The following is a 24,290-nucleotide window of genomic DNA, read 5'->3' as shown; positions in this document are numbered from 1 at the left end:
CGAAGCTGTGACTACAACAGTGCAGAAAGTGTTAGGCACTGCACAGCGACACAGCGACACGACACAGCGAGGAAAATGTTGGTGGCTCGTTAGTGACAGTTCCAGCGTCACCATTTCGTCAGCTCACATACTCTTGGACAGAGCACCGTCAGTCCACATGAACCAGCCTTTGAAGGGTATGCAAACAACAATTATCCTACTCCCAACGACTTCTCGGAAGAATAGGAAATGTCATCTAACGAATCCAGGCCTATTATGGTTTTAACGTCGTGCCTTGGGCAGCTGTCTTACTAACGTTCAAGCTGCGCGTAGAATGCGACCTTATAATTACCAGTGATTCTGCAGTGTGTGCTTAGGACATTGGTTAAGCTTAGTTTGAAAAAATCGGCCTTCGATCCACAAATTGCATATTCTTTCACTGATCGGTCACCACCCGATCATGCGTCTCTATGAAAGCTACTCCCAGCTCGTGTGTGTTACCACAGCTCTGGTAGATGGTATGATAACCTCTAAACCTTCGCACCTTTGATTCCTTCCAAGAAACCTCCTGCAGCGCTACGACGCCGAATCCACGGTCCTTGAGCGCATCGACGAGTATGAGTGTGCTCCCGATGAAGATGAGAGATGACCATCATGAAGAACAGACGCTCGATCGGATATGCACCACCGTAGAGGGGCAAACCACCTCTTCCCTAACTGCACACGACCATAGTTTCCACCGGGGTTCATTATATTGAACCGCCCGTGATAACTATGAAATCAGATTTTTCTATCAAATATGTGAAACATTGATTGTTTATCACTGTATAAAAGCAACATACAGCTGAGTATTCAAGTTTGTGCAAAATAGATATTTATCTCGAAAAGTGGCCAGTACCTGAAGTCTATTTGGCCACAAATTCTATATTTCATGTGTCATTCTGACAATTGTCATTGGTTTGCTGTAGTAACACGACGTATCTGGGCATAAAATCAAACCAAATGGGCGCGCATATGCCTTGTATTTGGTAATAATCCATTTTCTAAATGAAGTTCAAAACAAGTTTTAAAAAAGGTGAGTTCAAAAGTGTATTTGTCCAGTGAATTTGGTTTATTTTAAGATTAATATCGACTGCCCTATTTACCAACTTCATTACTAAATCTGCACGGTTTTTATTCTTTTTTCTTCAGTTTATCCGAGTTTTCAAGTGTGCCTAAACACGAACCACTAGTCTGGTTTGCCTATTGGTGAGTATTTCTTAAAATCAGAAATTGGGATACATAACTTCTTCCAAAGATATAAATATGATAAGCTGCAAATGTTTACATTCTAAAAGCCGCCTTCGAAGCCCAACTATAACTATAGTTAAATCAACTAAAATTAAATTCTACATCTCCTCCACTTTAGAATTTGTTAAGACGAGATATAAATGTTGTCTGCCTTTGTTGATTAAGAGTACTTGTCCTAAAATATCTTTCAGACCCTATTTCGGAAATATGCTTACGTTTCATTAACTTATGCTACAACCCGTGCAGTTTTCGACATATCACACGCAATACAATATCTCTATTGTATTAAAGATTTCACACGTTATATTCATAGCACAAAAATATTGACATCTAACAAAGCACTAAGCTCTTTTGCTCCAAGAACAATCCTCACCCACGCTAATCTTGATAATCCCCCACACGCACGCAACAGCTTTTACCTTAATGTACCCTTCATATAAATATCCTTTCCTAATAATAGCCCAGACTAAACATATCCGCTACTCACCTTCTCATTGACTAATTCGATTCTCTTCACCACGGCAGCGAAATTACGTCCACTGACCGGCCGTTCCAAACTACTTCGTCTATTTCAGTCCACCACACCGCCACCTCGACCCAGTTTTCCGTTCACTAATCCTCCACCGATTCGGCTCACCGGCTCACCACCATCAGGCTAATGGGTGGGATTATGCACTTCTTGGGCTTCCTCCATCGAACCAGGCGCGAGGTTTCTTCTCCAGATAATCTTCTCCCTTGGGGGCAAAACAAAAACGCTGAACGCAAGCTTTCAATGGTAATAATTTTTCCACCTTTCCTTATTAATCGGAACACACACTCGCCGACAAACCGACCGACGACCGCACCACAAGCAGCGTATGAATAATCGCTCGGAGGAAACACACGAACAACCAATTTGTCACATGCGACTGCCTTTTCTCGATAAAACCGATGTACCTACGTAATATATGTGTGTACGGTGGCGGGAGGAAAACTCTGCCGAACGGAAACGCTGGAAAGAGAAAAAGGAAAAACAACCATGGAAAATCAAACGCTTCATATAGTCGGATTTTATTTATATGCACGCACACTCTCACGAAACGCATGGCTCGGATTGAAATGTGTAGGCTTCACAAATAGGTGAGAGTTTTCCGTGGAAAACAACGAATTGCCTATGGAAAAATATTCATGGAAAGCGATTTAATCCAAATATTGGAAACCGAGCTAATGCGAAGCTTGTTTCCCAATCACATGAAAGTTATTGATTTATCTAATTCGGTATGACATTATTCTAAACAGAATCTGTTAGAGAATCAGACAGTAATCTGTAGCACCGGAACTTCAAGTATCAAAAAGTCCCCGTAAACGGTATTGAGCATTTTGTCCAGTTAGTTAGTCTGAACAACCGTAGAACAGAACAACTGATTCCTGTTATTTGGGAGTGCCTCGATGGACTACCAAATTTTTCACACTTTCTGTCCCATCCAGTTCGTTGCAATTGCGTCGCAAGCTTTCTACTTGAGTGATTCGAAAATAAATTTATACTATGAATGATATTGTTAATTACCACCGCACGGCTCAGAGAATTTATTATATGGGAAGGGGACATGACGAATGAGACAGCGTTTTTTTTTTCTTTTTTTGTCCGAGTTTTCTACAAATCGCATCATAAATGGAAATAATCACCATTTTCATGCAATACATATATCCCAATGTTCAACAATATAATGTTCAAAAAGATTGAATTATTTTTTTTTAGTCTAAACACTCTCAACTCTACCTAAAATTTACGGTTTTGAACCTACCTCTGAAATTCTAAGGTATGCTACCTGGATATTAGGAGAAGTTGTGGTTAAAATTTGAATAATTTTAGTAAACACAAATGAAGTAGGGCTCTTGTCATTTGGAACCATATATTGAGATTTGGAATCGGACCAGAATCAAGTGAGATATGGCCATTTCTTTATAATCGGTTCCGATCGATACTTATCAAAGGGGTCAGGCCACAACTTCATTTGAATCTCGCTTTTTGATAGATCGTCCACTATGATTTTATTCCAGAAGGTTTCTTTTGTGTCAAGAATGAAAAACCAATTGAATAAACGAATCCTGGAGTCGCTGGGATGTCCCAGGGGAACCTGTGGAAGAAGACATTTTAGTTTTAGCACCAAAATCACTCATTCGACGGCTCTTTTTTCATGGTTTTCGATCAGGAAGCAAAGTAGGTATAAATGTAAAAGGACCATTAACGGCTTTGACCACTTCCAGGAACCTGTGGAAGGGGACATTTTAGTTTTTACACCAAAATCAATCATTCGACAGCTCTTCTTTCATATAAGCAAAGTATGAATATAAAATGGACCATTGATGACTCTGACTGCTCTCAGGAGCTACAGATTGCCCCCGGAAATCCTGTGGAGATGGACATTTAAGTTGCAGCACCAAAACCAATAACTCGACTGCTTTTTTTCGTGATTTTTGATCAGAAAGCGAAGTATGAGTATAAATTGGACCATTAATGAATCTGACCGCTTCCAGGACTTACGGATTGCCCCAGGGGAACTGTGGAAGGGAACATTTTAGTTTTAACACCAAAATCAATCATTGGACGGCTCTTTTTTCATGGGTTTCAATCAGAATGTGGAGTATGAACAAGAAATGGACCATTGACGGCTCTGACCGCTTTTTGGACCTACGGATAGCTCAAGGGAAACCTGTGGAAAGGAACATTTTAGTTTTAGCATCAAAACCAGTGATTCGACGGCTCTTTTTTACGGTTTTCGATCAGGAAGCGAAGTATGAATATAAAATGGACCATTTACGGCTCTGACTGCTCTCAGGAACTACTAATTGCCCCGGGGTTTTCTGTGAAAATAATCGTTTTTCGATCAGGAAACGAGATATAAATATGAAATACCAGAATCATTTTAAAAATATTACTCGAATCATTTTTTTTTCAGTTTTATGACTGCCTACTTCATACTTCGCTTCCTGATCGAAAACCATGAAAAAAAGAGCCGTCGAATGACTGGTTTTGGTGGTAAAACTAAAAAGTCCCCTTCCACAGGTTCTCCGGGGCCAAGCCGTAGGTCTTGAAAGCGGTCAGAGCCTTCAATGGAATATTTTATATTCATGCTTCGCTTCCTGATCGAAAACCATGAAAAAAGAGCCGTCGAATGACTGGTTATGATGCTTAAAATAAAATGTCCCCTTCCACAGATTCCCCAGGGGCAATCCGTGGGTCCTGGAAGCGGTCAGAGCAGTCAATGGACCATTTTATATTCATACTTCGCTTCCTGATCGAAAACCATGAAAAAAAGAGCCGTCGAATGACTGGTTTTGGTGGTAAAACTAAAATGTCCCCATTCACAGGTTCCCCGGGGACATCCCAGCGACTCCAGGATCCGTTTAATCAATTGCTTTTTGATTCTTGACACAAAAGAAACCTTCTGGAATAAAATCATAGTGGACGATCTATCAAAAAGCGAGATTCAAATGAAGTTGTGGCCTGACCCCTTTGATAAGTATCGATCGGAACCGATTATAAATAAATGGCCATATCTCACATGATTCTGGTTCGAGTCCAAATCTCAATATATGGTTCCAATTGACAAGAGCCCTACTTCATTTGTGGTTACTAATATTATTCACTTTTCAATCACAACTTCTCCTAATATCCACCTAAAAAATACGGTTTTGAACCTACCTCCGAAAGACCCGGAATATCTCCGGAATCCGGTGACCATAGCCGGTACCATGGACATACTGTCAAACTGTAATAATTTTCTAGTTCGGGCATGCCTGAATTGTCAAAATCGGATGGTAACTAAGATAGTTACAACACATCTAATTTTACGCAAAATTTGCCTATCCTAATTATTTTGTCCATCCCCTGTAAGTTCTAGCAGATAACTGTTGGAATTCGAAATGAGCGCTATAAATCTCGTTTCGGCATCCAATTAGAATTGCCACTCTTTCATTAAACTATCACATTGGCAACCCGTTAAGCAAGATGAACCTCTGCCATAAAACCTACCCCCAGATTTCAATAAAATTCCTCATGAACTCGTGGCTTGCAGTGGGCGAGTGATTGCATCATCAATTCCTTCCCATCCCCGATAGACAGTGAGGACGTAGCCATTTAAAAAAAACTAAAGCTCTCGGAATAACTTTATTCTGATAGTATGGGGGCACTCCTTAATTAGCCATGCAGTAAGGTTCGCGACTACAAAGCAGGACCATGCTGAGGGTGGCTGGGTTCGATTCCCGGTGCTGGTCTAGACAATGTTCGGTTTGGAAATTGTATCGACATCCCTGGGCATAAAAGTATCATCGTGTTACCCTTATGATATACGAATGCAGAAATGGTAACTTGGCTTAGAAACCTCGCAGTTAATAACTGTGGAAGTACTTAATGAACGGCAATGTCCCAGTGGGGCATGTAATGCCAATGAGGAAGAGCAATTGCGATTGTTCCGGTCAATCACGGAGTAGCGACTACGAAATGCACGGTCACCATGCGCATGCTCATTCTTCCAAATAGCTGCAAAATATTAACAATTAATTGCATATTATTCTGCAACTCGGCCGTACGTATTTGAATGTGGATGTACAACAGTAAAGCATATGTGAAGATTGGACTAATCAAGCATCCCTAAGATATTCAATTTGCAAAAAAAGAGCTAACTGCGGTGGAGGTTGGTACTCGGATGCTGATGGTTTTTCCCCAATCGTGACCTTTAAGTGGTCTTATTATCACGCCTATCTAGTAGGAGGTTGAGAGTTCGAGTCCCTCCGAGACACGTTTGTTTGTTGTTTTCTTTTTGCAAATTTCATATCAATTTGTTCGAAACATGTCTTTTTTCTGCTTCTTCAGAAAACATTAAAATTTGGCTAATTTCATTAGCAGATTGAACGCAACCGGTAACTTGGTAGGAAAGTATATCTTAAAAATCAGGTCACGCCTCAACGTCAATAAAACATCAATAGCGCAGGGACAGACATTCAAATTTCCAGATTAGGGTCATTTACGAATTTTTTGCTCGAGAAGTAGATAGTTCTATTTTCTTTCAAATCTACTTTAGCACATATTTTTCAATCGTTTGATTCTTTTCAAAAAATTTAGAATCATTCAAAGTCTTTCTGAATAATTTTGAATATTTCGAAATCATCCACTGTAAAAAATGAAGAAAACGAAAATAATTTATAAATCAGCTAAATAAAATCGAGTTTAAGGCAGTTTTAACCGTGAGAAATTTGTTCGGATCTCGGTCCTCACCTTAATGCTAGTTTACAGATCAGCTTGTCTGCAAATTTCGATTCCATTTCAGCGGGATTGCATTGTAGAAAATTAGAAGCACTTGGGAACAAAATCAATGAACAAGATTCCCGAGATATGAGGCTACCTTTAGCGTCATTTAAAACAATTTCGATCAAAAAGACTGTGAATTGATTAGATTAGACATTTATTCACATGCGCAAACCATATTCATGGAAATAAATAAAATTACATTTTGCAAATTTTCCCTTACTTAATTCATGAAAAGGGTTTTAACACGGGAAACCAATAATCCCACCCAATTACTCTATTCGCATTTGTCTTTTGTAATTTGTTTTTTCCTAAAATTACTTTTTCATATCTCTCTAATGCCGGCTGTAGGCAGGGTACTTTATCTATTTTTTAATTGTTCAGAATTGGATAAGTTTTCGATATTAGTCAGCAATAAGATACTGAAGTATGAAGCACTCGGAGTATTCGAGAGACGGGTGCTTAGCACAATTTTTGGCGGTGTGCAAGAAGACGGTGTGTGGTGGCGAAGAATGAACCATGAGCTCGCCCAACTCTACGGCGAACCCAGTATCCAGAAGGTAGCTAAAGCCGGAAGGGTACGATGGGCAGGACATGTTGCAAGAATGCCGGACAGCAACCCTGCAAAGATGGTGTTCGCTTCCGATCCGGCAGGTACGAGACGGCGTGGAGCGCAGCGAGCGAGATGGGCAGACCAGGTGCAGAACGACTTGGCGAGCGTGGGGCGTATCCGAGGATGGAGAGATGCGGCCTCGAACCGTGCATTGTGGCGTCAAATTGTTGATTCATTGTTATCTGTTTAGATGTTAACTAAATAAATGAAAATGAAGATACTGAAGATCAGTCAGTAAGATACTGAAAATTGATCGCGGAGCGAATGTAAGCTCCAGCACCGGTGACAGCAAACAAAAAATTAGGGTGGTTAAAAATATAAATTTTGCTTCGCCACGCTCAGTCGATTTTGTTCCACATTTCGGGTGTGCTCCAATTAATTGGCTTAATAATCATGAGTTTTAACTCTATAGGAATCGCATATGGATTGGTCGTTCAGTATTTGATTTTATTCCAGGTTGCGAATCTTAGGCCATGGTGATCAAACTTCGCAGTTGGCTACTCTAAAAAGTGCAATGCACTATATTATCCTAAATTTTTCTGTTCTATCTTTAACACCGCATTTTTGCGCGAAACTACGAGATAGATCAGAATCGAATACTGATTATTAGAAAGATGTGGTTTTCGGTGAGTAAAGACTCCGAATTTTCGGAGGAAAAAGCGCCAGCAGGAAGATCGAGACCGTGAAGAGATGGAGCAACTGTACCGCGCTGATAACGCACAAAAGCTCTATGAGAAGTTAAACCGTTCACATAAGGGCCACGTTCCACAGCCCGATATGTGTAGTGTAAGGACATAAACGGGAACCTTCTCACAAACGAGCGTGAGATGATCCAAAGGTGGCGGCAGCACTACGAAGAGCACCTGAATGGCGATGTGGCATACAACGGTGGCGGTATGGTAATGAACCTAGGAGCACGCGAGCAGGACACGACTTCCGGCTCCGAATCTCCAGGAAATCCAGAAGGAAATCGGCAGGCTGAAAAACAATAAAGCCCCTGGAGTTGACGAACTACCAGGAGAGCTGTTTAAACACGGTGGTAAGGCACTGGCTGCAGATTTGAGAGGGTGAGGTTCTGCCGCAGGAGTGGAGTGTGTCCCATCTACAAAAAGGGCAATAAGCTGGATTGTAGCAACTACCGCGTAATCAAATTGCTGAACGCCACCTACAAGGTACTTCCCCAAATTGTATGCCCCCCAACTAACACCATTGCAAGAGAGTTTGTCGGACAGTACCAGGCGGTATTTATGGGTGAACGCTCTATCACAGCTCAGCTGTTCGCCGTACGTCAGGTATTGCAGAAATGCCGCGAATACAACGTGCCCCCACATCATCTATTTATCGACTTCAAAGCCGCATATGATATAATCTATCGGGACTAGCTATGGCAGCTAATGCACGAACACGGATTTCCGGATAAACTGATACGGTTGATCAAGGCGAAAATGGATCGGGTAATGTGCGTAGTTCAAGTTTCAGGGGCATTCTCGAGTCCGTTCGAAACGCGCAGAGGGTTACTAGGGTATATTGACCCCCCCCCCCACCTTCTCCGATCTGTTCCGCTGACGGAAAAATATATTCGCCTATGGTGTTTTTTTCCGTTAAAAAAAAAACTTCTGCTCATTGCTCATTCTGATTCTGATTACCCAACTTTTTGAGAAAGCTTTGGATACTCTAAATCCTAATTTGATAGGGAACGATTTCGAATGCAGCGGACAATTACCATTCGACGAAAAAAACGTTGACTGCAGTAAATGACTTGCTAGCACAGTACCACAACCGGAAGAACAATTGTTTCCAGTATTAGGACTGGCGCTAACGGAAAGACTGGTTCAAGCGAGACGAGTACAAGTATCATAATTGTCGCAACCAGATAAAAAATTGTTTCCAGTGGAAGGACTGGAAAAAGCGCTACGAGTGCCTGAATCGCCACAGTAGGAAAAAACTGAGACGAACGATGTCCATAGACATGCTCAACCGGAAAACGATTATCTGATTACTGAAAAATGAAGGATATGCTTGTGATATCGAAACATTTCCGGTTATTTGATCAGAAGCTGAACAAATCCTTCAAATGATGAGATTTGGACGACAGAAATTGTTCCAAACCTGTAATATTAATGATTTCGAATCGATTGATGAATTGATCCTCGCACGTGTTTTCAAGCTGCTCGAACCTTCGAGTCTTGTACAAATAATCAACACGAAATTGAAATATATTCTGTAGATGCAGATCTGCCTATGTTTAATATTGAACCAGTGAAGGAAATATTGAGGGCATCATAATCCAGCTACGAGATTCAGTATAGCTGTTCTTTAGAAATCGACTCTGCACTTCTGCAGCTTTCCAGAACGAAACAACAAGACGGACAGGAACTACTTCTCAAAAATCAAGCTTGTTCACAAACTGTCTATAATGCACCTGAATATGATGCACCACAATTAACGTCATCCCTATCTCAACGACTCTGTCTATCGATTTCCGAATTCTTGGAAAAGCCAGAAACGCCGCAAGTCCAGCTGTTCTTACTTCCCGTCGAAAGTTGATGTACCACAAAGCTGTTGATTTCTCGTTACGCTGGGATATGGATACTCTGAAGTAGTGCGTAACGGTGTAAATCCGGTCATGTCGCCAGGCTCGGTTAAACACTGAAACTGACAATATGACGTCCCTAACCCCGAATCCCAAGGTGTCAGGCGACCCGTGCCGAGGGGATGAATGGCCTGGGGGTGAAACAATTAGCCAGGCAGTTAACGGAGCCTGTAATGCTGGGTAGACACCTTTTTCGTGGTGCATTACGGAGAAAGATCTACCACACTGTGCTCTAGTTCTTACTATTCTTGTTAATACTTATGAGTGATGGTCGGAAGAGTATGGAACGACTATAATCTGCTTTTAGATGACCCACCTTTGCCACTTTTGGATGGAGTCAATGAAGTAAATTATAAAAACGTAACTCAATCGTAGGCTGGTTTTAAAGCCGATGGCATGAATCTCAATGCTCCAGAGCGCTGATTAATTAGGAAAGAAGCGGATACGAATTTGGTGGATCTGCTGAACCCTCTGACTGATTAGAGCTCTGGGTAAAGGATTCAGAAATGCCAAACGCAATGAAATCAGATCTCTGTACAAAAACGAATTCAGAACTCATGATATGACGCAAAAATATGTTAGAATTTTAGAACCGATGCATGGTCAACATCAGTATTATCCCACTTATTGTTGAGTTAAAACTGATTGAGGGGCGCGCCTTTGAGAGTTGGTATAAGCCATTTCTGGAAGGGTATAAATAGCGGTACCTTAGGTACCTTAGCTTGAGAAAATATCTGAATAAAAGACGACTACTTAATTTCTTCTCAATAGAAATGGAGCAGAAAGATATGCACTAAACAAATGACACGGGTATACTTCAATAATTCAATGAAATGGACGCAGTGGTTCATCCCGAACAAAAAAAAAAGCTGTTGATGAGGAGAAGAAAAGAAAAGCAAAAGAGAAGCGAAAAAAGATAGAGGGAAAACGGGAGAAAGCGAAAAATAAGGGAAAGAAAAATGAGAAAAAGTGGAATAATGCGGAAGAAAATATGTACATATGTATGTGCTAACTACTTCTGAACCACTTGGCCGATTTCAACCAAATTTGGTACCAGAGCATGAAATATTCATCTTCATGAAGCAACTCCGGTCCGAATTTTGACAAACATCGCATGAATATTCAAAACATAGAATGACATAGTCAGACGACTACTCCATAAACTCATTCATTCTTCTGTCACTGAGTGTGCTAACTATGTGCAGAAAAAAAACATAATTAGCATTGTTTATGTTGATATTTACCGTTGAAAGTGCCTCAGGGATGAAAATCTGATTCAGTTCTATGTAATACATTACTCTACTGATTTGCAACGTGTTCAGATTTCAGATAATTTATCAATTTATATAATGTGCATAAATATTCAATGACTAATATTGAACTGAATATTGACAGTCCAGAGCCGACTATGAATGTGTCTGGAAGTGAGCTGACAAGTGAAGAAAGGTGGAGTTCACCAAAAAATTTCGATTATTTTACACTCTGTTTGGTACACGCATTCTCTATCCTCTGCGGAAGTTAACAAAGTGGGATGGTCATTTGGAAAATAGGGAGGGGTTTTGTTTAGAAAACTAACAATTCTATGTAAATTTCGACTCCCAGGACAGATTTAAACCAAATTTTGTACACATATTCACTAAGAGGAGACCATCATATGGAAGGGTAATTTGGAAAAGGGGAAGGGGCATGGGGGGAGGGGTATTGTTCAGAAAACGGGCAATTCTGTGTAAATTATGAACCCCTGGACCGATTTGAACAAAATGTGGTACACACATTCTCTATCCCAAGAAAAAGATAACAAAGGGGGTGGGATGGTCATTAGGAAAAAGGAAAGGGTATAAGGAGGGAGGGTGAAAACGAGCAATTCAGTGTAACTCCGTTTCCCCAGGATCAATTCCAAGCTGGTTTGGTACACATATTCTCTATTTTTGAATGATGTTTATTGAAAAGGAAGAAGCGCAATAGAAATCTATATATCAGAGCGTTGATGAATAAAGCTTCCAACGAATGATTAAATTTGTTAAGATTAAATCATTCAACTCTAGGATTAAATATTATGATTAATTATTTATTCATTTTTGACAATGATTAACGATTATGAATAATGAAAAAACCGTTGGAGTATGATTGATTACGAAAAAATTCTATGATTATGAATAATGACTAAAAAAACCATTATCATGATTAAATTTATGACTAATCACTAACACTCTGATATATAACTCAATGTTTGAATGTTTGTGTAACATAGTATAACTTCTGAACCCCTTGGCCGATTTCAACCAAATTTGGATTACACATTCTTCATCTTAGGGAGACGACTATAGGGGGTAAGGAATGATTTTTGGAAAAAGGAGGGTGTGTCGGGAGGGGTATTGTTCAGTTATCGATCAACTCAGTGTTACTTTTGTCATTGGAAAAAGGGGGAAGGTATGGGGGAGGGGTTGTCTTTGGAAAACGAGCAATTCAGTGTAACTCCCAACCTCCAGTGCCGATTTCAACCAAATTTGTACACATATTCACTAAGAGGAGCCGATCAATGGAAGCGAAATTTTGGAAGGGGGGGTCTGAAGGGAGGGGTATTATTCAGATAACGGACAATTCAGTGTAACCCCTGGACCGATTTCAACCAAATTTAGTACACACATTCTCTATCCTAAGGGGAAGATAACAAAGAGGTGGGATGATCATTGGGAATAGGGGAGGGTAAGGACGAGGGGTTGTCTTTAGAAAACGAGCAATTCAGTGTAACTCTCCACAGGATCAATTCCAACCAGATTTGGTACACATCTTCTCTATTTTTGAAAGATGTTTATTGAAAAGGGCCAAAGAAATATATAAAAATATATTGATACAGGGGTACAATTCGATGAGCTGTAGATCTACCTGATAGGGTGTGAGGGGTTTTAATTCAACCCTTTATCGAGATCATGGTTTGCCCAGTGAAAAGCAATGATTAATGTGTTTCCTTCTTGATAGTGAATGTGATCCCTTCTTTAAAAATAGACGTTTGCCCGGAGAAAGGCAAATTTATTTTCCTTCTTTAGAAATAGACGTTTCCCCGGAATAAGGCGATTATGGGTTTTCTCCCTTCTTCAAAATCAGTCAACGTTTTCAAATGAAATTTGCCTTCTTTTAATCAAATGGTGAAGTATCAATAAGAAAACACAATTATCCTGTAGACTAATTGGATTATTCATTTTCCGATTATGAAAATCTGCGAATCAGACTGGCAAATCCAAGCAAGGCCGTTCCATAAAAAATACAAAGGCGAAAATTGTGGGGATTGTTATGAAAACTTCCGGAAATTGTTATGAAAATGGCGCAGAAATTCCTAAGTATTTTCCGTGAAAATAACGAAGAATTAGGGGAAGGAGAGGCAATATGCCCTTGCTAAGCATAGGCGGCTTTAATGTCTTAGCTGTATCGATTTTTACCTCATGCAATAGTTAAACAGTATAGTTGGCTGAAGCAATTTCAAAATGATAAAAAAATCTCAATCGTATTGATAATATTCACATTTAAAAAAGTGAAAATATTTCGATGTCGGAAAATTCAAGATGCAAAATGCCATCTAGCTGGCAGCTCTTTGGGAACAAAGCACCACGCGTCGGCGAATCAGCATTCTGGTATGGACAGTGCGTAGAGACGCCTAGTACATTGTAGGTTAGTCTCCCTAGGGTGTTTGCCTCGCCGAAATGTTAGATGCTTCATCTTGAAGTCTTGCAAAAAAAATCAGGAAAAATTTAAAAAAATTGAAAAAAATTATTACAGAGGTGCTGTATTGTTTTCAACAAAAAAATGAAGAGTCTGTAGGCTCTTGATAAACCATCCATAACCATAAACCATGATCCAGATCTAGAGTGAACGTGGATTATTTCTCCAACCTCAGCGAAGGAAATCCTATGGCTCCAAATTTGGTTATTTATATTTTATTAAAAAGCTACCGATGGTCTACCTATCGTACCAGAACGAATAGGACAACCGGGAAAACCATAAGTAATTTGGGTGAGATTTGTAATATTCATTATTTACAACGCTGCGCTTGCACGCATTCACATGCACATTTACAATAAACAGAAGCTCCCAACTCATGCACCCACTTACTCACACAATCACAGCAGCACACTGCACGCATTCTCTCCTCTGCCGTCGTCTGAAGCAGGACTCGACATAGTTCTTACCTGTGAAATGGGTCCTTGCTACAACATCCAATCACACCTAGATTAATTATTTATTCTTCTATCACTGGAATTGACAATTTCCAGTCGACTGTGACATCCAGGCTGGATGCCTGACATTTATGTTTGATTAATTGCAGCACCACCGGCTCTGGAGCTTTAACACCATCCCTTGAATCTTCTCAGAATCGCAACCCCCGCTCTTTCTCACCGCGGGTGGCAAGTTTCTCACTACTCACGGTGTAACTCACTACATTTACAAGTGCAGCTTTCGCAGCATCTGCGGAATATCGAACCTCAGCCAATTTTTCTTCCCCACTGGCCCACACTATTTTTTTCTTCGTCTGAATCCGGATTTTGCAGCTCCGAGATTCACTTCAATACATGTTGATTGATAATCTGTGGTTTGAAATTGCCCGCGACTTGCTGCTCACCACTCACCCTCTACGCACATAGTCACAAACACGCATCGATATATGAACGAAACACTTCTAATCGATTTTCTGCCCACAATACCTCGTCCTTCCTTTCGCATCGGAGGATCTGAAAGGTCAGTTCTGTATCAAGTTGGGATTTTCTAGTATTAATTTTCAGTAAACACAACACTCATTAATCCATTTCTCGAAAGCTAAGGCTAGAGATTCTCTGCAATTCAAGTATCACTTCCGCTCCCTCTGCAGACTAACGCAAGTTTGTTTTGGCGAAGGATAACACTCCCACTGATGATTTTCCCACCAGTCAAATATCGAAAAAGGTATCCCAACGCCCAATATCTATCCGAAATTCCACAAACTCTTCGTGAAGCACCCCAAAATTCTAAATCCGTTCTGAAGTCTGGAGCTGAAGTCTATTTTTCAAGCTCAAAAAAACACTTCAATATCCACTAAGATATCCAGGACCGTCGTTCGCACCAGCATTCAAACCGAACCGAACCGACCGTACGTCAAACGATGACTGTCGGAAGCAAGTGTCTCCAGATGTGAGAATACCCGACGGGCTGCCCCCAAAATGGGGAGCGCACCAGCCTCAGCAGAACTCTCAGCAGTGCCTCCCGCAGCAGAGCAAGCTCTTGGATGATATGGGCTTTCAAGCGTGGAGAGACAAGCGCGCTACTCACTCTGCCCTCACACCCCAACCCAAGCGTCCGGTCAGGCACAGTGCACAGTGGTCGCTGAATGTAGTAAATGTTTGGAGGAATTGATATTCAGTAGACTCTGAATTGTCACAATTGTATTCTTCAAATGGGCCTTGGGCAAAACTATCAACTATAAAACTAAACAATGGAGGTGAAAAATGACTCAGGCTCTGTCTCATTTGGAGAATTAAACTTAAAAGTGACAGTTCGAAAATTAGCAAATAACCCAATCATAAGAATGGTTGGTGCTACCCAGCAATTCCAATAAGACATCGATGCAAAATGATTCGATATCTGTCAAAAGTAATCTTGCTCTGCGAGCAGGGTTATTTGATAATTATTGAAATGTCACTTTTAATTTTAATTTCAGTTTAATTCTCCAAATGAGACAGACCCTCAATTGCATAAGAAATTAATGGTGCACGCATGGTTGTTTGTTCGTTTCAGGGCCGATTTCTTCACCTCCGCTTAGTGCTTAAACCAAGTTTAAGCGTATGGGTAAGCACCGCTTAAGAGTTAAGCGGAGGTGAAGAAATTGGCCCTTAGGGGTTTAAAGAGGTGAAAAAATCGCAGATTGCAAATTATTCTCAATCTATTCGTTGTAGCTCGATAATGAATAAATTAAATTGAATTGTAATAAAACAATGGTAATATTCGTTCAAAAATGAAGTTTAAGCATATTTTGGATCATTTTCCCCTACTAGGAAGCCTTGTATAGTAAATAACTGCTGTAGTGCTTTATAAATGAAATGCTAAGCTGGGCGGCGACAATGTTTCACTTGTGGAATGCTATGCCAGCACCACAGAAGAAGAATAATCCATGTTTTGGTACACTGTGTCCGCACTATCCGCACCTCGACAGCAAAGGAGATTTTTTATTATTGTTTTGATCATACGCGCGTCTCACGACGCGTGTACGCTCATTCATAAAACGGCGAGAAGCAGAAGAAAGAGAAGACAAGAGCACGCGAATGCAAAACATCGTGATGCCCGCGCCCGCGCATCCACGTGCATCGAATTCGACAAGCGATAGGAGTAGGTAATGCATCGGAAAACTCAGTGAGAGCATTGCCCGCGCGGTATGGCAACGAGAGAGTCTCTCAATTTCACTTCGTGAAAATGGTGAGAGCGTTGAGCTTTCTGAGATGAACGGGGAGACGTAGTAATGTGAACAGTGAGAAAAGTGGGTGGTAAACCGATAAGGGAGGGCATTTAAGCTTATGTTTATGGAATAATGGGGCAAAATATGTGATTAAAATAAGATAAAATTTATTATGTTATAAAAGTTGTTTTTTTTTTCAGCACAAGTTGTACCGAGTGGAATAAATACTACGAGTACTGAAAAAATCGAGTTCTGCAACGAGCTGCACACACTATTTCTTGCAATGACGCTAAATGAGCATTAATATGATAAATCGTGACCAAAATGATCCAGTTGTATTTCAAGACAAAATTTTCAAAACAACTTATCTGCTTTTGTAAACAAAGATTCAAACGACGATTTGACGAATCTGATGGCTCTCCCACGCAAACTAACACCATCAACAGGTAGCGGAAACCATGGTAGTGCTTAATGAACACTAAGGTGCGAGGCGGCAATGTCCCAGTGGGGGATGTGATGCCAATGAAGAGAAAAGAGTGCCACAACTGGTGCAAAGGACGATAAAAATTAAGCAAAATCAATTTTTACAATTATGCTTTGCTCTTCTTGGAGGAAATCAAAGGTGTTTTCGTGTCATATGAATATGCTTTATCGATATGAACTTGGTTTGCGGTGATTTGATTGGTCATTTGGCATATAAAGCACTAGTGCGACAACTGGTGCTATAGCCACAACTGGTACACGTAGCCTAGTTGTTTTATCAGTAATGTTTTTCCAGCAAAATTCTTTTTTATTCGTATACATTATTGGTATGCGAAAGAATTCCACGAGAAATAAACACTGGTAGTTTTGTTAATGTGCATACAGCACAACAAACAATTTAAGCTGAATAAGCTAGTTATTTAGCTGAAGAATCATATTTCTAATGCTATAATCTCTTCATCAGCTGCCAATGTTTGTTGGGAGTTTATTCGTACATTTTCATTTTTTTAACAAAGCAAATAAATTGATGTTTGCGTGACTTGTTTAGTTGCTCAGTTTTAGTTGTTCTTCCCTTGACGAATAAAATTTTAGATCGAATTATAGGTACAATCCAGCATAATTTATCTGGAGGTGAAATGTTCCCACTGAATTTAGAATAAAGAAAGATTTAGTTCGAAATCTTTTCTAATAAGTAACAAATGTGATGAATACTCACCCAGAACTCTTTGAACATTTTATAGATTTCTTTAATAGGTTCGAACTTCAACGTTAGTAGGGGAAGGTGGTCTGTTGCCGGCACTGGTCGGCTGTCGGCTGTCTTTTCAAATTTTGTTTTTTGAGTAGCAAAAGCAATGTTTAAATAATAATGTCGGGTAAACAAACAACTCGTTGTGAAACTTTTCAGACTGAGTAGCCATTCAATAAATATAATAATAACCTATAATAACTAACGAATCCGGCGTTGAACAAATGAAAATAAAAATATTTAAATAAAATAAAAAAAATCATAAGGGTTGTGTACAAGACACGACCGCCCGACGTAAACTACGTAAAACCGTTTGGTGAAATGAAGAACCTAGCAAGTCCCATCATTCATGGATAGTACAAAATTGTTCTTTTGATTACTTTTGAGACAACACTGGTTTCAAGCAATATTCAAAACATAACATTTGTTGAATACGACAATTAAAAATTTACATTTTGAAAGCAACTGATATATTTATGTAATTAAGTCAAAATTGTTAAATTCTCGAATTTTATATAAGGTATACTGGGGGAAGAGGAAAAGGAAAAATCGATAGTTCATGTTTGAATTAGTGTAAAACCAGTTTGAATGATTTAAATGCGTTCAATCAAAATGGGCTATCAAAAACAGTCAATTTTGCACCAACTGTACGGTAATTCATACCATTTTGGTCGCTTGAAATTTATGGAAATAGATTTTAAAATTAGGAGTTGTTTTTCCACTTGAGCTAGTGGGATGGGGTAAGTGGAAAACCCATGTTACCTTGACCTTCAATAGTGATGAGTAGTTATATATAACTAAAATCAATACGATAATTGCTCTGAGTATCTTTTGTGGAATAATTTCATTACCTTAAAGGGATAGATCCTCAATGAAATCTCGTAATAGCTAGGGGAGGGCTGGTTTTGCCTCCTCGAACACTTAGTGTACGTAAAGTCTCTATGTTCACCCCAAAGATGTACTTTTTAAAGAAAAATTGGGACTTACAGGGTTATAAACTAATCAACTTAGTTTAACGAATTGAGATGATGTCTGTATGTGCGTATTCGTATGTATGTGTGTGCGCGAAGCACGTACAAAATTATCAGCTATTCACAAATTATCAGCTATACACTTGTCCTTAACCAATTTGTTCGCAAACAAAATTGCATTCAACGACGAAAATTGTTATGAATAAAAATTAATGTGAATTATACAATATATTTACCTATCAGTGCTATTTTTAACTTTCTTATACATTTTTTTCATATGTAAGAAATGTGAAAGGCATCAATAACGATAGGTGGATTAATCAAGCATTTTCTCATTTATATGAGTCCAATCAGTACAATATTAAGATTTACAGCTATCGAAATAATCCCTGGATGGAAGAAACAAAATTGCGTAATTAGAACATTATCCACTTCCCCCGCAGTGTTTGATACCTGGGGTAAGTGTAAAATCTTTGAATTATTTGATTTCTTGGTACAAACCACTACCAATTGAATGGGATTAGTTTAATTGTATTATAATGGTCACCTGTGATATAAATTCACTTGAAAAAAAGACAATTGGTGCAAATAAGAATTGATTTTATGAATACAAAAATCAACTTTTCGCGAAACCTAAAATTACAGTTCAAGCGTTAACCGTGTTAGTGTATGTATTATACAAATTTTAATATAGTATTAGTGTGGGCATCAAAGTATATTCTTGTACAATGTTATGATGTGATAAAAACTGTAAAGTATGTACCATTCCAATATTTCGAGTCGATTTTTACACTTACCCCCTTTTTCCACTTCCCCCTTCCCCTTAATATGAGAAGTTTAGTTTTGTTTGATTAATTTGTTAGGCTTTCATTCAATTTCATTAATTTGTTAGGGAAAAAATTCAATTTCATTGTTGTTTTTTCTTATTTTTCGAAAAATCTTCTAAATGAGCTTAACTAAATTTCTATTGCAAATAATAATTTGTCAGGTTAAATTGCAATCTTTACTGTATTTAACCATTAAAATGTCAGTAATCAAGGATAATTGCCGTCAAATCGCTGAAGGCGCACCTCGGTGAACAAAGCGCACTCGCGATTTCGCTACTGACGGCATTGTTTTGATTGAACTGTCGCCATCGCCATTTGCACTTTGAATAAAATTAGTTTCGGATAAATATTCTCTTGTATAAAATTTTGGTTCTAAAAAGAACCGATTAACCTTCGATAATGTGCAATTCCAATCCCCAATAGCAAAAATGAAAATTTTAGTTGACTGCTACTGATATCATCCATGCATTTAAATTTTCTAACTAAACGAAGTTCTGCGTAACTAATCGAAGTTTGTCTCCAATCGACCAATTTTATATTGCTATTTTTCTCAGTCTTTTATGCATAGAGAAATGGAGCGCTGGGCGAAAAGGACCGTAACTTATAACAACCTGATGTCCGTGTTGGGGATGCAGGATTATTGATTGGGTCTGAATTTTTTACTGGGTTTGGAAAGAATTGAAATTTCCACTAGTTTAACGTTGATAATCAAAAGTTTCAATAACATTTGCAAATTAGTGGAGAGTTTCCAATGCGTTTGATATATAAATCTCAGAAATCCATCAAATGATAATGATCATCGTTTAAAATCTTACATGACTACGTGACGGTCCCCAATTTTGAAATATTCATCTTACACCCTGTATCAGAGTATCCCCCTTATACGTAGTTCACGTCAAAATGCGATCACATTACCAATATTCATATGAATATATTTACTCCAGCTACTCCCTCCGACGCACGCTTGTGATTGCACTTCCGACATCAAATTTCTGCATCGCCATGCGATTATATTTTGTGCTTTTGAGATGCAATTTTTAAGATTGAGATCCTTTAGATGCCATCTTTATGATTGGATGTGTTTCGCTCTTTGTACATAATTACAAATAACAGCAACCAAATGATTGCTCGAATTTTACTTGCTGCTGACAATAACAACTGGATGATTTCCTACAAAAGTACAGACGTCATAGTTGCGTCCAGTCGATGATTTTGATTTTTCAAACGAATTTACTCTCAGTCAAACTCCTTTTCTCTCATGTAAAATTTATTGCCTTTAAAAGGACCGTTTGATCTGATCGATGATCGATCATTCGGCTTTCAAATCACTTGGCTGTCACTGATGCCATTCATACGAATTCATATTATATAGAATCTCCCCCCGGGGGCACACTCGTGATTCTGCTACGGACGGCAACATTATGGCGTCGCCAAGTGGTTAATTTGCTCTTTGAATAATATTCGCCTCGCCTCTTCCTTTGTATAGAATGGTGGTCCTGAGAAGAACCGATTAATTCGCTCAGCAACTCCGCCGATGCTGGGACTGCTCTCCGCGACATTTCAAATGAAATGCCACGCGCGCGGGGTAAGCAATTTTCTTATCTATCTATATATATAAAACTCAATGTTTGTATGTATGTTCCAGCATAACTTCTGAACCCATTGACCGATTTCAACCAAATTTGGAACACACATTCTTCATCTTAGGGAGACGACGATAGGGGGGTTAGGGATGCTCTTTGGAGAAGGGGGAGGGTGTGGGGGGAGGGGTATTGCTTAGTTATCGATCAACTCAGTTTAACTTCCGAACCCCTTGGCAGATTTCAACCAAATTTGGAACACACATTCTTCATCTTAAGGAGACGATGATAGGGGGGTTAAGGATGCTCTTTGGAGAAGAGGGAGGGTGTGGGGGGAGGGGTATTGCTAAGTTATCGATCAACTCAGGGTACCTTCTGAACCCCTTGGCCGATTTCAACCAAATTTGGAACACACATTCTTTATCTTAAGTAGACGACGATCGGGGAGTTATGGATGCTGTTCGGAATAGGGGAGGGTGTGGGGAGGGTATTGCTTAGTCATCGATCAACTCAGTGTACTTTCTGAACCCCTTGGCCGTTCTCAACCAAATTAGAAACACACATTCTTTATCTTAAGGAGACGACGATAGGAGGGTTATGAATGCTGTTCGGAAAAGAGGGAGGGTGTGGAGGAGGGTATTGCTAAGTCATCGATCAACTCAGTGTACCTTCTGAACCCCTTGGCCGATCTCAACCAAATTTGGAACACACATTCTTTATCTTAAGGAGACGACAATAGGAGGGTTATGGATACTGTTTGGAAAAGGGGGAGGGTGTGGGGGGAGGGGTATTGCTTAGTCATCGATCAACTCAGTGTACCTTCTGAACCCCTTGGCCGATCTCAACCAAATTTGGAACACACATTCTTTATCTTAAGGAGACGACGATAGGGGAGTTATGGATGCTGTTCGGAAAGGGGGAGGTGTGGGCGGAGGGGTATTGCTTAGTCATCGATCAACTCAGGGTACCTTCTGAACCCCTTGGCCGATCTCAACCAAATTTGGAACACACATTCTTTATCTTAAGGAGACGACGATAGGGGAGTTATGGATGCTGTTCGGAATAGGGGAGGGTGTGGGGGGAGGTGTATTGCTTAGTCATCGATCAACTCAGTGTACCTTCTGAACCCCTTGGCCGATCTCAACCAAATTTGGAACACACATTCTTTATCTTAAGGAGACGACGATAGGAGGGTTATGAATGCTGTTCGGAAAAGGGGGAGGGTGTGGGGGGAGGGGTATTGCTTAGTCATCGATCAACTCAGTGTACCTTCTGAACCCCTTGGCTGATCTCTACCAAATTTGGAACACACATTCTTTATCTTAAGGAGACGACGATAGGGGGGGGATTAAGGATGCTCTTTGAAAAAGGAGGGGGGGAGGGTAGCGATATTGCTTAGTTATTGATCAACTCAGTTTACCTTCTGAACCCCTTAGCCGATTGGAACAAACATTCTTAATCTTAAGGAGACGACGATAGGGGAGTGATGGGAGCTTTTCGGATGAGGGGGGGGGGTATTTCTAAGTTATCGATGAACTCAGTGTAACTTCTGAACCCTGTAGCCGATTTCAACCAAATTTGGAACACACATTCTTTATCTTAAGGAGACGACGATAGGGGTTAGGCATGCGCTTTGGAAATAAGAGATGGTATGTGGGGAGGGGTATTGTTTAGCAATCGATCAACTCAATGTAAGTCTTGAGCCCCTTGACCGATTTGAACCAATTTTGTATCAAATATCGTCTGTCCTAAGGAACCGATTTTAGTGGATATTGATAGGTCCTCTTAAAATTGGGAGGTTATGAGAGAGGGGTTTTACCGATGTCCTCCAAATTTTGAACCCATATTCCCTGTCTAAGGAAGACTATATCAGGCTAGGTAGGACTGTCATAGCCGAACGAGAGAGGGCATATTTATTAAACGAACAGTTTAGTATACCTTTCTATCGCATAGGTGAATTCAAACCAAATATTTAAACACGTATTGTTTACCCAAAAGGAAATTATTTTAGAAATGCTGGGTGGAGTTTTTGAAATGCTGGAGAATGTTGGGGTTGGGTATTGTTTTGAAAACGACCTAATTGAAAATCCCTCTTATTTAGTTCATCCGAGGTTCTTTGACATTGTACAATACTCCGAAAATATTTCTTCAAAAATAGCAAATCCTCGACAATAACATTTCCCTGAAAATGACGAGAAGCAGGCCATTAACATAACACTACTAGCTTTATGTACCCGGCCTTGCTCGGAGTTGCCAGTTTGGTTTGCAGTTTTTTTTTCACAATCGGAGAATAATAAAACGAATTGGTTAACAGGGTAATTGTGTTTACTTGTTGATACTTCATCATTTGATTAAAAGAAGGCTTTTGGAAATATTGACTGATTTTTAAGAAGGGATTATGGGTTTGAAAAGCCTTATTCCGGGCAAACGTCTACTTCTAAAGAAGGGAAAACATCCACCAATGTCTTATTCCGGGCAAACGCATATTTTTAAAGAAGGGATCACACCCACCATTGCTTTATTCCGAGAAAATGCCTACTTTTAAAGGAGCAATCACATCCACCATCCAGAAGGAAACACATTTTTCATTGCTTTTCACTGGGCAAACTATGATTCCGATGAAGGGTAACAATTATCATTGCTTTATACCCAGCAAATGCATGCTTTATATGATTTTTTTTCTGATGATGTTCAGTATTATCCCAAATTCACTTCATGTTGAACGACCTTAGACCAAATAGTGTTATGTTAATGGCCTGCTTCTCGTCATTTTCAGGGAAATGTTATTGTCGAGGATTTGCTATTTTTGAAGAAATGTTTTCGGAGCATTGTACAATGTCAAAGAACCTCGGATGAACTAAATAAGAGGGATTTTCAATTAGGTCGTTTTCTAAACAATACCCAACCCCAACATTCTCCAGCATTTCAAAAACTCCACCCAGCACCTCTAAAATAATTTCCTTTTGGGTAAACAATACGTGTTTAAATATTTGGTTTGAATTCACCTATGCGATAGAAAGGTATACTAAACTGTTCGTTTAATAAATATGCCCTCTCTCGTTCGGCTATGACAGTCCTACCTAGCCTGATATAGTCTTCCTTAGACAGAGAATATGGGTTCCAAATTTGGAGGACATCGGTAAAACCCCTCTCTCATAACCTCCCAATTTTAAGAGGACCTACCAATATCCACTAAAATCGGTTCCTTAGGACAGACGATATTTGATACAAAATTGGTTCAAATCGGTCAAGGGGCTCAAGACTTACATTGAGTTGATCGATTGCTAAACAATACCCCTCCCCACATACCATCTCTTATTTCCAAAGCGCATGCCTAACCCCTATCGTCGTCTCCTTAAGATAAAGAATGTGTGTTCCAAATTTGGTTGAAATCGGCTAAAGGGTTCAGAAGTTACACTGAGTTGATCGATAACTTAGAAATACCCCTCCCCCTTTTCCGAAAAGCTTCCATAACCTCCCTATCGTCGTCTCCTTAAGATAAAA

At 39.7% G+C, this 24,290-nt stretch overlaps 1 protein-coding gene across 1 annotated transcript in view; it reads right to left on the bottom strand.

Moving 5' to 3' along the window:
- Window positions 1-14,867, bottom strand: part of LOC134226360 (beta-1-syntrophin) — a 728,606-nt gene extending 713,739 nt beyond the window's left edge. The window contains exons 1-2 of the mRNA XM_062707096.1: window positions 13,947-14,867; window positions 1,757-2,260 (exon numbers count right to left, since the gene is read on the bottom strand). The gene's annotated coding sequence lies outside the window, so the exon portion shown is untranslated. The remainder of the gene's footprint in view (window positions 1-1,756; window positions 2,261-13,946) is intronic.
- Window positions 14,868-24,290: the final 9,423 nt, after the last annotated feature.

Source organism: Armigeres subalbatus, chromosome 3 (assembly GCF_024139115.2).
Source record: "Armigeres subalbatus isolate Guangzhou_Male chromosome 3, GZ_Asu_2, whole genome shotgun sequence".
Lineage (NCBI taxonomy): Eukaryota > Metazoa > Arthropoda > Insecta > Diptera > Culicidae > Armigeres > Armigeres subalbatus.
Note: the sequence above shows the minus strand (reverse complement) of the source record. Positions and strands in the feature narration are given on the sequence as shown.